At 37.9% G+C, this 13,459-nt stretch overlaps 1 non-coding gene across 1 annotated transcript; it reads left to right on the top strand.

Moving 5' to 3' along the window:
* The first annotated feature begins 13,016 nt into the window (after positions 1 to 13,016).
* On the top strand, positions 13,017 to 13,088 carry TRNAW-CCA (transfer RNA tryptophan (anticodon CCA)). The gene has a single exon. It is a non-coding gene; the product is annotated as a tRNA-Trp (tRNA).
* Positions 13,089 to 13,459: the final 371 nt, after the last annotated feature.

Below are 13,459 nucleotides of genomic sequence, written 5' to 3' on the forward strand. Positions count from 1 at the left end.
TCAATAATTATTTGTTGAATGAGCAAACAAACGAAAACTGCAAAAATACATAAGTGAATCATGGAGTATATTTAAACACATCAGATAAATACTTTTGTTAAAGATTCAGAGGCCAGTTATAACATGATTTGTTTCAACTTTAGTAGTTCCTAGGCTTATTTAAAAGTTTCAGAGAAGAAAATAATTGGGAAGACTACCCAATTTATTTTATAAAACCAGCATCAACTTACATTAAAACATAACAAGAGAAAGGAATGCTAGGGACTGTATTTTCACAATATACTTTCTTGACTGATTTGACCCAATCATCAGGATTGTTCAAGCTTTCCAGGTGATTTCAACCTGCACCCAAGACTGAGATCCATACATCTCTCTAGGTAGCCCTACCTGGAGCAGGATGGGAAGAAGTGGGTGGCTTTTGATAACCTTGGGTCACTGATATCAAGTTTAGACATTTACAGTGAAGCAAATCTCTGCATGCTAGGTCACTTCAGTCGTGTCCAACTCTTTGTGACCCCATGGACTGTAGCTTGCCAGGCTCCTCTGTCCATGGGAATCTCCAGGCCAGAAAACTGGAGTGGGTTGACATTTTCTTCTCCAGGGGATCTTTCCAACCTAGGGATCAAACCCAAGTCTCTGTGTCTACATTGGCAGGTGGGTTTTTTTTACCACTATTGCCACCTGGGCAGCAAACCTCTAGTCATGTGTTTATTATTATTATTATTAAACACTACATGTATAAGTGTATAAATGTAGTGTACTGTCAACACTGAGATGACAAGATTAGGATGTATTTTTATTTCTCCAATTACTTTGAGAACCAGGGCATGTCAACCCAAGAATAGCTAGACAGAACAATAGAACAAAAGAGCCTTGAATTCTATGCTGGCCTATATAGAATTTATTTTAAGATAAAAGTGATTTAACAAATCAGTAGCAAAATAAATGATTATTCAATAAATGGTCCTTAAAAATTGCTTAACTATTCAGAAGACAGTAAAGATCTCTATCTCATACAATAATACAAGTAAATTCTAGCGAAATGTAAAAAAAGTGAAACTGTAAAACAACCTGAAGTTTAAAAATGGTGAATATTTATTTCATATCATGTGAAGACTTCCTAAAGCATAAAAGTACTGACAGAAATAGCAAATAAAAATATTAATGACTTCTCTGTATAAAAAATCCATTCTTATATATAGCATGTTTGTACATATATATAATAGATTAAAAGACAATTTTTAATAAATGTGGCAGAGTTAAATTTCCTTCATATGTAAAGAGATCTTAAAATTTGCTTTAAAAATTATTAAAACTTAGGGAAAAATAAGCAAAGAGCATCATGTGAATGAAAAAAGAAATTAGAAAGTTTCTGATATATTAAAAAGTATGTCCAGTTTCCCTAAGTTACAAAAATTGCCATTACAATAATGCGAGATTATTTTTCAGGTATAGAGTTGGTCTACTTTTTCTTTCCTGAATGATAATTCTCAGTGTTAAAGAGGTCAAAGTGCAGTGTTTACTTTCATGTATGGTCAGTGACAGTGTAAATTAATAAACTTTAAAGATAGCAAATTAGGAACCAAAAATCCTTAGAAATTGTAATTCTGGCCCAGTGATAACTCTTCTAGGAATTTATTATGTGCAATAATATTTATTGCTGAGTCATCTGTAGTAGGGAAACACTGAACCACCCTAAATAATAATGTGAGAATGGTCAAAATAAAATAACACGTTCCTTATAACTTAATATTATGCATTCATTCAAATTTATGCTACTGAAGTCTCTGTCAAGATCACTGGGAAATGTCCAGGACTGAATCAAGGTATAACAGAGCATGAACTAAGGTATTAAAACTCTGTACGGTGGGTGTATTTATGGATGTGTGTGTGTGTATGTATGTGTGTGTGTGTAAGAGAGACAGGTTAATGTGTCAACAACAGATCTCTCTGAACCAAAAAAAATAAAATTTATTTTCATTTTATTCTCTTTAGTTGTCTTTATTTCCCAAATTCATTAAGGGATCATTTTTAAATCAGAAATATATATATATATTCAAAAATAAAGAAATACATAAACATGAATATACTCTCAGATACCACTTGCCTTTATTCTTTTTATTCCCTCCTCTACTGGAGTGAATTAGTCCAAAAAAGAGAGGAAACAACAACTGGTAAATTCAGGTAATAGTCTGGTTTTGATGTTTGTATTATAGTCCTTTCTCTCTTTTTTTAACATTGAGTTTAAGCTTTGCAGTCATGTTTGGAAAAGAGACTCCATCATAAATCATACATGTGGGATGCTGATGTTTATCAGACAATAATATTTAATCATCTTTCTAGATCTAATTGACAAAATGTGACAGCTCCACAGAATATACCTTTTACTGAAGATGATAGAAAACCAAGCTAAGGCTATCATGAAGCAGCAGCACATTGGGTTGGGTAGGTATTTCAGTGACACTTAAGGATCTATACTGTGAAAGGAGAACTAACTCAATCTTTCAAAGTTTCACTCACTCATACCTCGGGATAGTCCAAATGACCAACCTTATTGTCGAATAAAGCAAACTTATGGACATCTTCAAAGCCTTATGTTTCATGAAAAAACTTTAAGTTCTGATATGGGTTGGGAAAATCTCATGAGGTTGTGTCATTTAACTGCATTCTCTCTATATTTGAAATCTTTTAACATACACTGTCTTTGCAGCATAGTATTAGACCTCAGCCTTGTCACTGCCTTTCAAATTATATTTCTTTTTAACTATTAGCAAATTTGATTTTGGATGAAATGTCAAAAGAGAAACAGGAACTCCTCCCAGCTCCTATGCCCACAGCTTTCAGTATTCTTGGAAGACACATTTAACAACAAAGGCCTTATAGACATGTGGCAATGCTGTTATCTTCTTGGCACAGTGGTGGTCATACCTTGACATTGAGAGCATAGACTTCTCAAAGTACCTGGCAAGTAAAATGAGTTCCTCTATCACTCTGAGGTTTGAGAGGAGTTCCCAAGGTAGAGATGATCTTTTCCAACAGGACTTTAGCCACAAAAGAGGCAGTAGCCTGTCTGCAAGGAAAGGCTTCATTCAGTCCAGTTTGAAAACATATAGACCATCACTAAAATATATTTATATCCATGAAACAAAGGAAGTTGTACGAAATCTGCCCAAATACTTAGAATGGTCCATTATGCAGTTTAAAATGGCCAGGGGCTATTGTACAGGCTTCCCTGGGTTGTTCTTCAAGTGAGATGAGTGAAGTATTTACCTTTTTAGCGTTGTTACCCGTTTACACCAACACTGGTTCATGAGGTGACTATCTCAGGTGGCACAGAGGTAAAGAATCTACCTGCTAACGCCGGAGGCACAAGAGACAGAGGTTCAATCCCTGGGTCAGGAAGATCACCTGGAGTAGGAAATGGCAACCCACTCCAGTACTCTTGCCTGGAAAATTCCATGACAGAGGAGCCTGGCGGTCTAGTCCATGGGGTCACCAAGAGTCGGACATGACCGAATGACTGACCATGCATGTCACATACTTGTTCAAGAAGGATATCATTCCCTCACTACACAGATGGTTTACTGCATGTTCAGTGGTGAGGAGTGAGAATTTTAAAGTCTCTTGTAGGACCAAGTTGTTATTTGGTACAAATTAGCTTCCTCTGTGGTCACAAAGAGTTGGACACAACTGAGCAGCTAAGCAGCAGCAGGAAGCTTCCTCTTTTTATCAAACAAACAATTCAACAATTGTTGAATCTCCAATCTTGTTTTTCCTTTTCTGAGGCCAATTGTTGGGCTTCACTAGCCAGTTTTTAAAGTTATCGTTTATAGAAATATTCTTTTGAACCATGACAGTGTTTTGGCTGCTGTTAGTCTCTTTAAGGGTAGCATTCTTTGCAGAACCATCAGCAAAGTGATTTCCATTAGCTTCCAGGGAATCAAGTTAAGAAAGTTCTGTAGTCTCTTAACACCAGCTAAAGTGGCAGGAAAAAGTATTGCATCCTGTGATTCCTGAACACAGGGGCTGTTTTACATTTTATTTCCTCTGGAAGCAAGGAAGCCACCTTGCTTCAACCACATTCCAAAACCATGAGCTACTCCAAAAGCATGTCTACTATCAGCATAAATATTGTCAGCCTTTTCTCTTGCCTAAAGTACAAGCCCATGAAGAGTGTGTAATTCAGCCCACTGGGCCAAAGTAGACATTGGTAAAAATGCCGCCTCAACAACATCATAAGGAGTAGCAATAGCATATTAGCACAATATTTGCTATTGTCACCTTTTAAATAAGAACCATCATGCAAAGTCAATGTTATCCAGTGAAATTTCCTGTTGATCGTCACAAGGTGTCAGGAGGTAGTCTTCAGCAGGGAAGAGGGACTTCGTCAGTGCTGGGAGGGAGAAGAGTAGTGGGTTAAGGTTATTACAACACACACACACACACAAAGTGAGGAGCAGTTACCCAAAGAAAATCATAGGAGGAGAGGGAGCCAGCTGAGAAATATTGAGTGTGACGAGAATTCGGGAGAGCTTCTGCCACATGAGGTCCAAACATGGCTACAGAGGACCCCACAAGATTTTCTTGGTGGCCTTAATGATTCTAAGGTCATTAGCTATAACGGCTCTATGGTGAGTAGTATTCCTGTGCCACAGGTCCAGTTGCTGCCTACAATACCTATGGGTCAATGGTTTGCTTTGTTTTTTTATTCCCTCCCTTTTCATATAAAAAAGAGAATCTGATCATTGGGATGACCAAGGTCAGCTGCGTTCATCACAATTTCCTTTATGAGGGCTTCCCTGGTGGCTCAGTGAATGAGAATCCGCCAACGCAGGAGACACAGGTTCCATCCCTGGTCTGGGAAGATTCCACACGGGCAACTAAACCATAACTGCTGAACGTGCACTCTAGAGCCTGGGAGCCACAAGTACTGAGCCCATGTGCTTCAACTACTGAAGCCCACACACCCTAGAGCCTGTGCTCTGCAACAAGAAAAGCCACACAGTGAGAGGCCTTTGCACCGCAACTAGCGAGTAGCCCAGCTCACCGCAACCAGAGAAAAGCCTGTGCACCAATGAAGACCCAGCACAGCCTAATAAATAAATTAATAAAAATCTCCTTTAAGGCCATGAAGGCTGTGTCATCTGCTTCTTCCAATTGGCTTGGGGTTGATGTACCTTCAAACCCCAGGGCTGGTGAGAAAGCATGAGTGACTGTGAGCTAAATTGTGAAAAGTGAAAGTGAAGTCTCTCAGTCGTGTCTGACTTAGCGACCCCATGGACTGCAGCACACCAGGCTCCTCCGTCCATGGGATTTTCCAGGCAAGGGTACTGGAGTGGGGTGCCATTGCCTTCTCCGTAAATTGTGGATACCACACCTTTTTGCTCACCAGTCCCAAGCTGTCGGAGGAAATCTCTGAATACCATATAGGCCACTAAAATGTTGACTTAAAATACAAAGACCGCTAGTTATTTCTCCTACAAAGATGAAACTATTCAAGACGAGCAGAGAATCTCAATCTGAAGTCTGCAACCATTACAAGCCACATGCAAGTTCCTGCACAAGGGAAGCACTTTTTCAGGGAAGAAAAGGAAGCCCAGAGGGTACAGTCAAAAAACAGTCTGTATCTTTTCATGGGCTGAGCCCTTGACAGGAAAGAAGGGGAGTCTTTCTTCTTTCTGATGCTTTGCTACCCTCCCAGGTCATGAGAGCACCCCATTCTGGTCTCTCAATTCTGTTTGAGGTTTCTGTTTATTGTGTGGCTCAGCTGGTAAAGAATCCACCTGCAATACGGGAGACCTGGGTTTGATCCCTGGATTGGGAAGATCTCCTGGAGAAGGGAAAGGCTACCCACTCCAGTATTCTGGCCTGGAGAATTCCCTGGACTGTGTAGTCCATGGGGTCGCAATGAGTTGGACACAACTGAGTGACTTTCACTTTCACTTCTGTTTATTAATTTTTATAATAGCATTTCCTTATTATTCTTTCAATGTCTGCCAAGTCTCTAGTGACATCTCCTGTTTCATTCTTGATATTAACTTGTGTCTTCTTTTGTTTTTGTCAAGAAATAAGACAAGAAGTTTGCTTGTCTTGCTATAAGTTTGTCAGTTTTAGAATTTCTTCAGAGAACTAGCTCTTCTCTTGTTTTATTTTGTGTTGTTTTTTTATTTCATTTATCTAGTATTGCCTTTATTATCTCATTCTCTCTGTGTGTTTTGAGTTTCTTTTGTGCTATTTTTAGGTTCTTACAGGAGCTTGAATTATTTGAGAATTTCCCTCTCTTCTTTCTAGCATATTCTTTTGTACTATAAATTTCCTTCTCAGCACTGCTTTTGCTGTGTCCCACAAATTTTGATTTGACATATTTTCATTTTTATTCTCTCTAATGTATTTTTTACCTTCCCTTGAGATTTCCTCTTTGACCAGTGGATTATTTATGTGTGCCATCTTGTTTCCAAGGGTTGGAGATATTCCTGTTATCTTTCTGTTATTGATTTTTAGTTTGATTCCATTGTGATTACAGAACACACTGTATGATGTCAATCATTTTGTTTGTTCTGGTCTGTTTTTGGCTCAGGGTGCAGTCTGGGTTGGTACATGTTCTGTGGACAATTAAGGGAATGTGTAGCCTGCTATGTTCAGGTGGAATATTTTATAAATTCCAATTAGATACTGTAGGTTGGTGGCATTGTTGAGTTCATTAATATTCTTGCTGACTTTGTCTAGTCTTGTCCATCAGGACTAAAAGAGAGAAACTGAAGTCTCCAACTATAATTGTGGATTTTGCCACTGCTCTTTTAAGTTCTATCAATTTTTGTATCACATCTTTTGTGGCTCTGTTATGTGGTACATACACATTTTGGATTGCATGATCTCTGGCAAACCTATAAACTATAGGTTTATAATAGAAGGAAACTACTATTATATCTTATTAATATGCAGACATGTCTAACCTTGTTCAAGCAAGTATTCAGAGAACCGTAACAAGACCTGGAAGATAACAGAGAAGTCCTTCATTTCATATTACCAAAAGGAACACAAAGTAGAATATGATAGAATTTTTGTTCAACTCAACCCAGACTTCTCCACTGATGCCCCTCATGCGCACTGAAAAGGAGATTATCTGTGCAAGCACTGATGTTAAAGAACCATGTCCTTTAACTGTTGTCCTTGTAAGGGCCATAAGGGCAAACCCCATTCCCACAGTTGAAGGCTCCCATTTTCCTAAATGGACTTAATAATAACAAAGTCATACACCCTGGAAGGGCACAAATAGTGGGGCCTTGAACTGGAGAGAGGGAAAATCCCCCAGAGTTGAACCTGAAATTTGACCCAGAGGCAAACATGGAAGTTACCCATTTGTGGAGATGGCCCAGTGTCAACCCTGGAAGTGTGCCAGGAGGTGGGCACAGGGGTGCGCTGCAGAGGAGCCTAAACATGAGGCAAGTACATGATTGGCCACATCCGATAGCAGAGGAAACTTCTGTTCATCTTCTCTGTTACTACCAGTGTACGCATTGGGAAACTTCAACTATGGCTTTGACTATCCACTATTGTAGATAATCAGGATATATATTGATTGAAATTTGGGCAGAATGAAAAAAGAGTGCAAATCCCAGTCACCCCAGGCCGGAATGTTACTTCACTTTTAGGGCTGATTTGGGACAACATGAACTTAAAGGAAATCATCTAAGTATAAACCAGATATTATGTTTTGTACTTATATGTGTATTATGTATGTACTTCTGACTGTAGTATCTGGCTTCCCAGGTGGCACTAGTGGTAAAGAACCCGCCTGCCAATGCCGGAGGTATAAGAGATAGGGGTTCAATCCCTGTGTCTGGAAGATCCCCTGGAGGAGGGCATGGCAACCCACTCCAGTATTCTTGCCTGGAGAATCTCATGGACAGAGGATCCTGGTGGGCTACGGTCCATGGGGTTGCAAAGAGTCAGACACAACTGTGCAACTGAGCATTCCAACAGACTGAGGAAGGCAATTATGGAAAAAGTAGCATGGAAGGTGTTACCAGGAAGTAGTTTACATAAGGAGAAAGCTGTACTAAAAGAGATGGAAGACATACTACTCTTCCAGGAATGTGGATTTTATATGTATTTTTAAAAGTCATCAAGTATTTTTCAAATTCTTGTAATGGTGGGAAATAGTTTTCTTGCCTCTCTAAGATGAAAGCCATTTTATTGATTTACTTATCTCATGCTTGAAATAGGTCATTAGACTCCACAGAAAAACTTAAGAGTCGCGAGAGGTTCCAAAGTAAAAGGTTAACTAGCCATGGGAAGAAACCAAAGTGGAAATATCTCAAAAGCTGTAACAGAAAAGCTATGGCAACCATTAAGCTCCCCAACTGATGAGTCTTCTATCTTTTCACTGGGAATAATTCTTCTAACCATCATTTTTCACATCTGTCCTTCATTGTATAGAATGGTATATAATTTGGTATCAAATTTTGCTTTTGATAACATACAAAAGAACTGATTGTTGTCCACCTAATTCCAAAAGTAAGACTACAGAGAACTTGATGAACATTTGATGGCTTTTTCAGCATTTGACAGTTGAGTGAGGTTTGTGTGGACTAAATAGCTCCTGTGGGGGGGAGAGGAGCAAAGATATTTATGAATGCAAATGAATGATGGTATTGTTAGAATACAAGAGTACCAACCACCTTTGGAGGAGATAAAAATAGCATGCAGAAGTCCTTGGCAGCAATCTCGATCTCAGAGTGAGGAAAACACAGAGAAAAATGTGTAAATATGGTTCTTTATACTAATAAGATATAGATTTGGTTAAAATGTTGTGAATATAGTATGTAATGTATATATCACTGTGCATATATAATGCATATACCACTGCATCATTTATATAGTGTATAGGGCTTATTAACACAATCCTTCAGGACAGGATTCGGTTTTTTTATTTGCTGTCCCTCAGGCATAGAATATTCTTTCCCTGTGCCTTTAGCTGGCTGAGGATTATTCATATTTCTAGACTATTTCCAGTGTCTTCTTCCAAGAATTCCATCTGAGAGATTGAATATACATAGAGACCATGGACAGGCCATACATGACCATGCATGACCAATTCACAGTCTCTTCAGTTACCAACCCAGGAAGCCAAACAATTTCTTAGTAATGGGTCCAAAACAGTCAGGACACAGGCAGTGATTGCCAGCTTCCCTATTTTCATTTTTTTGCCCTTGTTTCCAACTCAGGACCAACAAGCTAAAGCCAATATGTTCCCCAAACCAATCACATAGAATGCTCAGTTTCTAGTTAGCCAACCTCTAGCTTCCCCATGCCAGCAGCCTCTAACCAAAACATAACCTGAAACCTTCCCTTTTTTCACTCTATTAATTTATCACTTCTCTCCCTGCCTTTGAGTCTCTGCCAAAGGCAAGTGATCATGATTGACTCCTTTGCTATAACAAGTTCAGAATAAATAGTTTTCGTTTGTCCTCATTCAATAGTTTATCCCCATATGTCCCCACTTTTATCTTCCTAGAATCAGTGTCAAAAACTTAATTTCAAGTTACTTTCATACATAATTCTAGCTTATGTCGTGGAACTGTAGCATCTCTCAATTTAATAAAGATTCAGTTAAAATTCAACAAGTTGTGGAGCTGATCTATATCTTCATCAGAGATTTTTTTTTAACTTTCTGTGTAATATTCTCTACATATTTTGTTAGATACGTAGGTAGGCGTTTCAACATTTGGTGATATTGCATAGAGTTGTTGTTCAGTTGCTCAGTTATGTCCATCTTGTTGTGACCCCATGGACTGCAACACGCCAGGCTTCCTGTCCTTCACTATCTCCCAGAGTTTCCTCAAACCCATGTCCACTGAGTTGGTGATGCCATCCAACCATCTCATCCTCTGTCTTCCCCTTCTCCTCCCACCTTCAATCTTTTCCAGCATCAGGGTCTTTTCCAGTGAGTCAGTTCTTCACATCAGGTGGTCAACGTATTGGTGCTTCAACTTCAACATCAGGCCTTCCAATGAATTTTAAGGACTGATTTCCTTTAAGGTGAACTGGTTGGATTTCCTTGCAGTCCAAGGGACTCTCAAGAGTCTTCTCCAACACCACAGTTCAAAAGCATCAATTCTTCGGCGCTCAGCCTTCTTTATGGCCCAACTTTTACATCCATTACATTACATAGAGTACTGTTCATTAAATTTACATTCCTAATTGTTCATAACTAGTATTTAGAAAAAGAGAAGGCAATGGCACCCCACTCCAGTACTCTTGCTTGGAAAATCCCATGGACAGAGGAGCCTGTTAGGCTGCAATCCATGGGGTTGCTAAGAGTCGGACACGACTGAGCGACTTCACTTTCACTTTTCACTTTCATGCATTGGAGAAGGAAATGGCAGCCCACTCCAGTGTTCTTGCCTGGAGAATCCCAGGGACGGGGGAGCCTGGTAGGCTGCCGTCTATGGGGTCTCACAGAGTCGGATACGACTGAAGTGACTTAGCATCGCATAGCATAGTATTTAGAAATATAATTGATTTTTGTGTATTTACTAATGTCTTATGACCTTTCTAAACTCATTAAGTATTAACTCAAGAGAAGTGAAAGCGTATTCACACAAAAACCTGTATATGAATGTTTTAGCAGATTTGTTCATAATGCCCAAAACTGAAAACAACTCAATTCCCTTCACCTCGTGAATGAACAAAAAGTCATGATGCAACCATATGATGAAATACTACTCAGCAATAAAATAAACAAGCATTCCATAATGTAGATGAATCTCATGTGTATTATGCTAATTGAAAGAAACCAGACTCAAGAGGCTTCAAATACATGATTTCATTTATGTGACACTCTAGAAAAGGCAAAACTATAGGTAAGGGGAATACAGTGGTTGCCGTGGGTTATTGGCTGGAAGGAGATTGACTGCAAGGAGCAGCCAGAGGACATATTTTGGAACTGATGAAATCATTCCGTAGCTTGATCAAGTTGTGATATGTAACTGTATGCATTTGTCAATTCTTGTAGAATTTTTCAACCAAAAGTGAATTTTAGTGTATTAAATTTAAAAAATCAATTAGAAGTGTATTTTTTCCATAAGCTATTCATAGGAATGTAGGACAAAGAAAAAGGGAAATGATTTCACTACACCAGGTTCTGCTCTTGATTAACTTAAATCATTTGGTCTAGATGTCATGTTTAAAGTGAGACGTTTCAAGTTAGAGTGTCCCAGGTGTTGAAGGTGGTCCCCATTTTCTGTTTCTTATGGAACAGTTTTTAATAGCCAACTTTGGGTAAAAGCAAGGATCTTTTCTGAGATATAGAGTTCTCTATCACTAACAATAATCAATAACTCAGTCTGAACAAAACCACTCTGTGGAAATTCTGAGGAAAAGAGACTTGAAGACCTTCAAACCCTGGGGTTCCAATATTCTATGAAAATAGGATAAGTAGGTTATAAAGATATATGTGAGATATGTAAAGGCAATATTAAAAAAAGAGAGTGGTTGACTTTCCTGGGCCATTGAAAATAGTTTATTCATGTTTTAAAACTATTTTCTTTGTATAAAACATTTTAAAATCTAAGTCACTAAACTTTTTTGATGTTTTTAAACTTGCATATGTCTGCTTTATGTATTGTTATATCTGTAATATTAATTAGTATTAACATCCCTTGCTACTCAATATGGATATTATTGAATTTAGTTTTAATTATTAAATAATTATTATTTAATAATTATCATTTAATATTTATTATTTATTTAATAATTATTACTTATTAAAACTAAATTCAATAGTTTCCTGTTTCTGTACAGGGGAAAAACACTCCATTTAAAAGATGAAACTTAAGTCTTTGTGGCAATTTAACCATTCAGCTCAAAATAGTCAGTTGACCACTTAACATATCTTCCTCTCTTGACATATACAAATGAATAGGTAAATAAAGCCTGTATTTCTCATTATTCTTTACTTATTATTTTTTATACAAATTATAAAAGTTACTTTCCAATATAGTTATTACAAAATATTGTCTATACACCTCATGGTGTACAATACATTCTTCTATGTTAGATCCAATAGTTTGTGCCTCCCTCCCCCACCCCCATAGTGCTCCCACCCTCGTAATCGCTAAGTTGCTGTCTATATTTGTGAGTCTGGTTCTTTTTTGTTATATTCAGTAGTTAGTTGTATAATGTTTTTTAGATTCCACATGTAAATCGTATTATACAGAATTTGTCTTTCTCTGCATGACTTACATCACTTAGCATAATGTCCTTCAAGTTCATCCACATTGGTGTAAATGGCATAATTTCATTATTTTATATGACTAACATTCCATTGTGTGCTTGAGTGTGTATATGTATATATATATATATGTATATACACCACATCTTCTTTATCCATTCATCTGCTGATGGACACTTAGGTTGCTTTCATATCATGGCAATTGTAAATAATGCTGCTATGAACATTGAAGTGAATATAACTTTTTGAACTAGTGTTCTTTACTTCTTATTATGGGTAAATGGGCCTATAAAAATCTATAAGAATAAAATAAATGAATAATCATTAGCGTTTTAGGGACACGGAAATAAATTAACTTGTGGATAGAAGGTATTTTTAAGGGAGGTAGGCAGAAATACCTATAATCCTAGAGAATTTCTTCCCATTGCCTTTTATCTTATATGTGGGAACTATGCTAATTGGGACTGGGTTTGGCAGAGGTAAATGGAGACAAGTTATCCAAAACATTCTTTAAGAAAAAGCAAGATTTACATTAGATTCAGGATTCATTATGTTCTCTACATATGTCTCTCTGTTAGTGAACATTGGTACGTACACTCTTAGATGTACTTATTTTCCACTATGTTTCTCTGTGAACATCATATGTGTAGACCTTATATGACTAATTATGATGCAATGTATGCTTTTCTCCAGATCACCACAACCTTGAATATGTCAAATATCAATTTTAAATATATGTAAAGGTTTTCTTAATTACAGACTTTAATGCATTCTACGGGCTTCCCTGGTGGCTCAGAGGTTAAAGCTTCTGCCTCCAATGCAGGAAACCCAGGTTCGATTCCTGGGTCGGGAAGATCCCCTGGAGAAGGAAATGGCTACCCACTCCAGTATTCTTGCCTGGAGAATCCCTTGGACAGAGGACCCTGACGGGCTACAGTCCACGGGGTCGCAATATAGCTTTGTGAGTTGAGTTATTTTTGTAAGTTAGATATTCTGACTCTTTTGTTGACTATGATGGCTACTCCATATCTTCTAAAGGATTCCAGCCCACAATAGTAGATATAATGGTCATTTGAGTGAAATTCACCCATTCCAGTCCATTTTAGTTAGCTGATTCCTAGAATACTGACATTTGCTCTTGCCATCTCCTCTTTGACCACTTCCAATTAGCCTTGATTCACTGACCTAACATTCCAGGTTCCTATGCAATATTGCTCTTTACAG

The sequence above is a fragment of the Bos javanicus genome, chromosome 24 (assembly GCF_032452875.1).
Source record: "Bos javanicus breed banteng chromosome 24, ARS-OSU_banteng_1.0, whole genome shotgun sequence".
Taxonomy (NCBI): domain Eukaryota; kingdom Metazoa; phylum Chordata; class Mammalia; order Artiodactyla; family Bovidae; genus Bos; species Bos javanicus.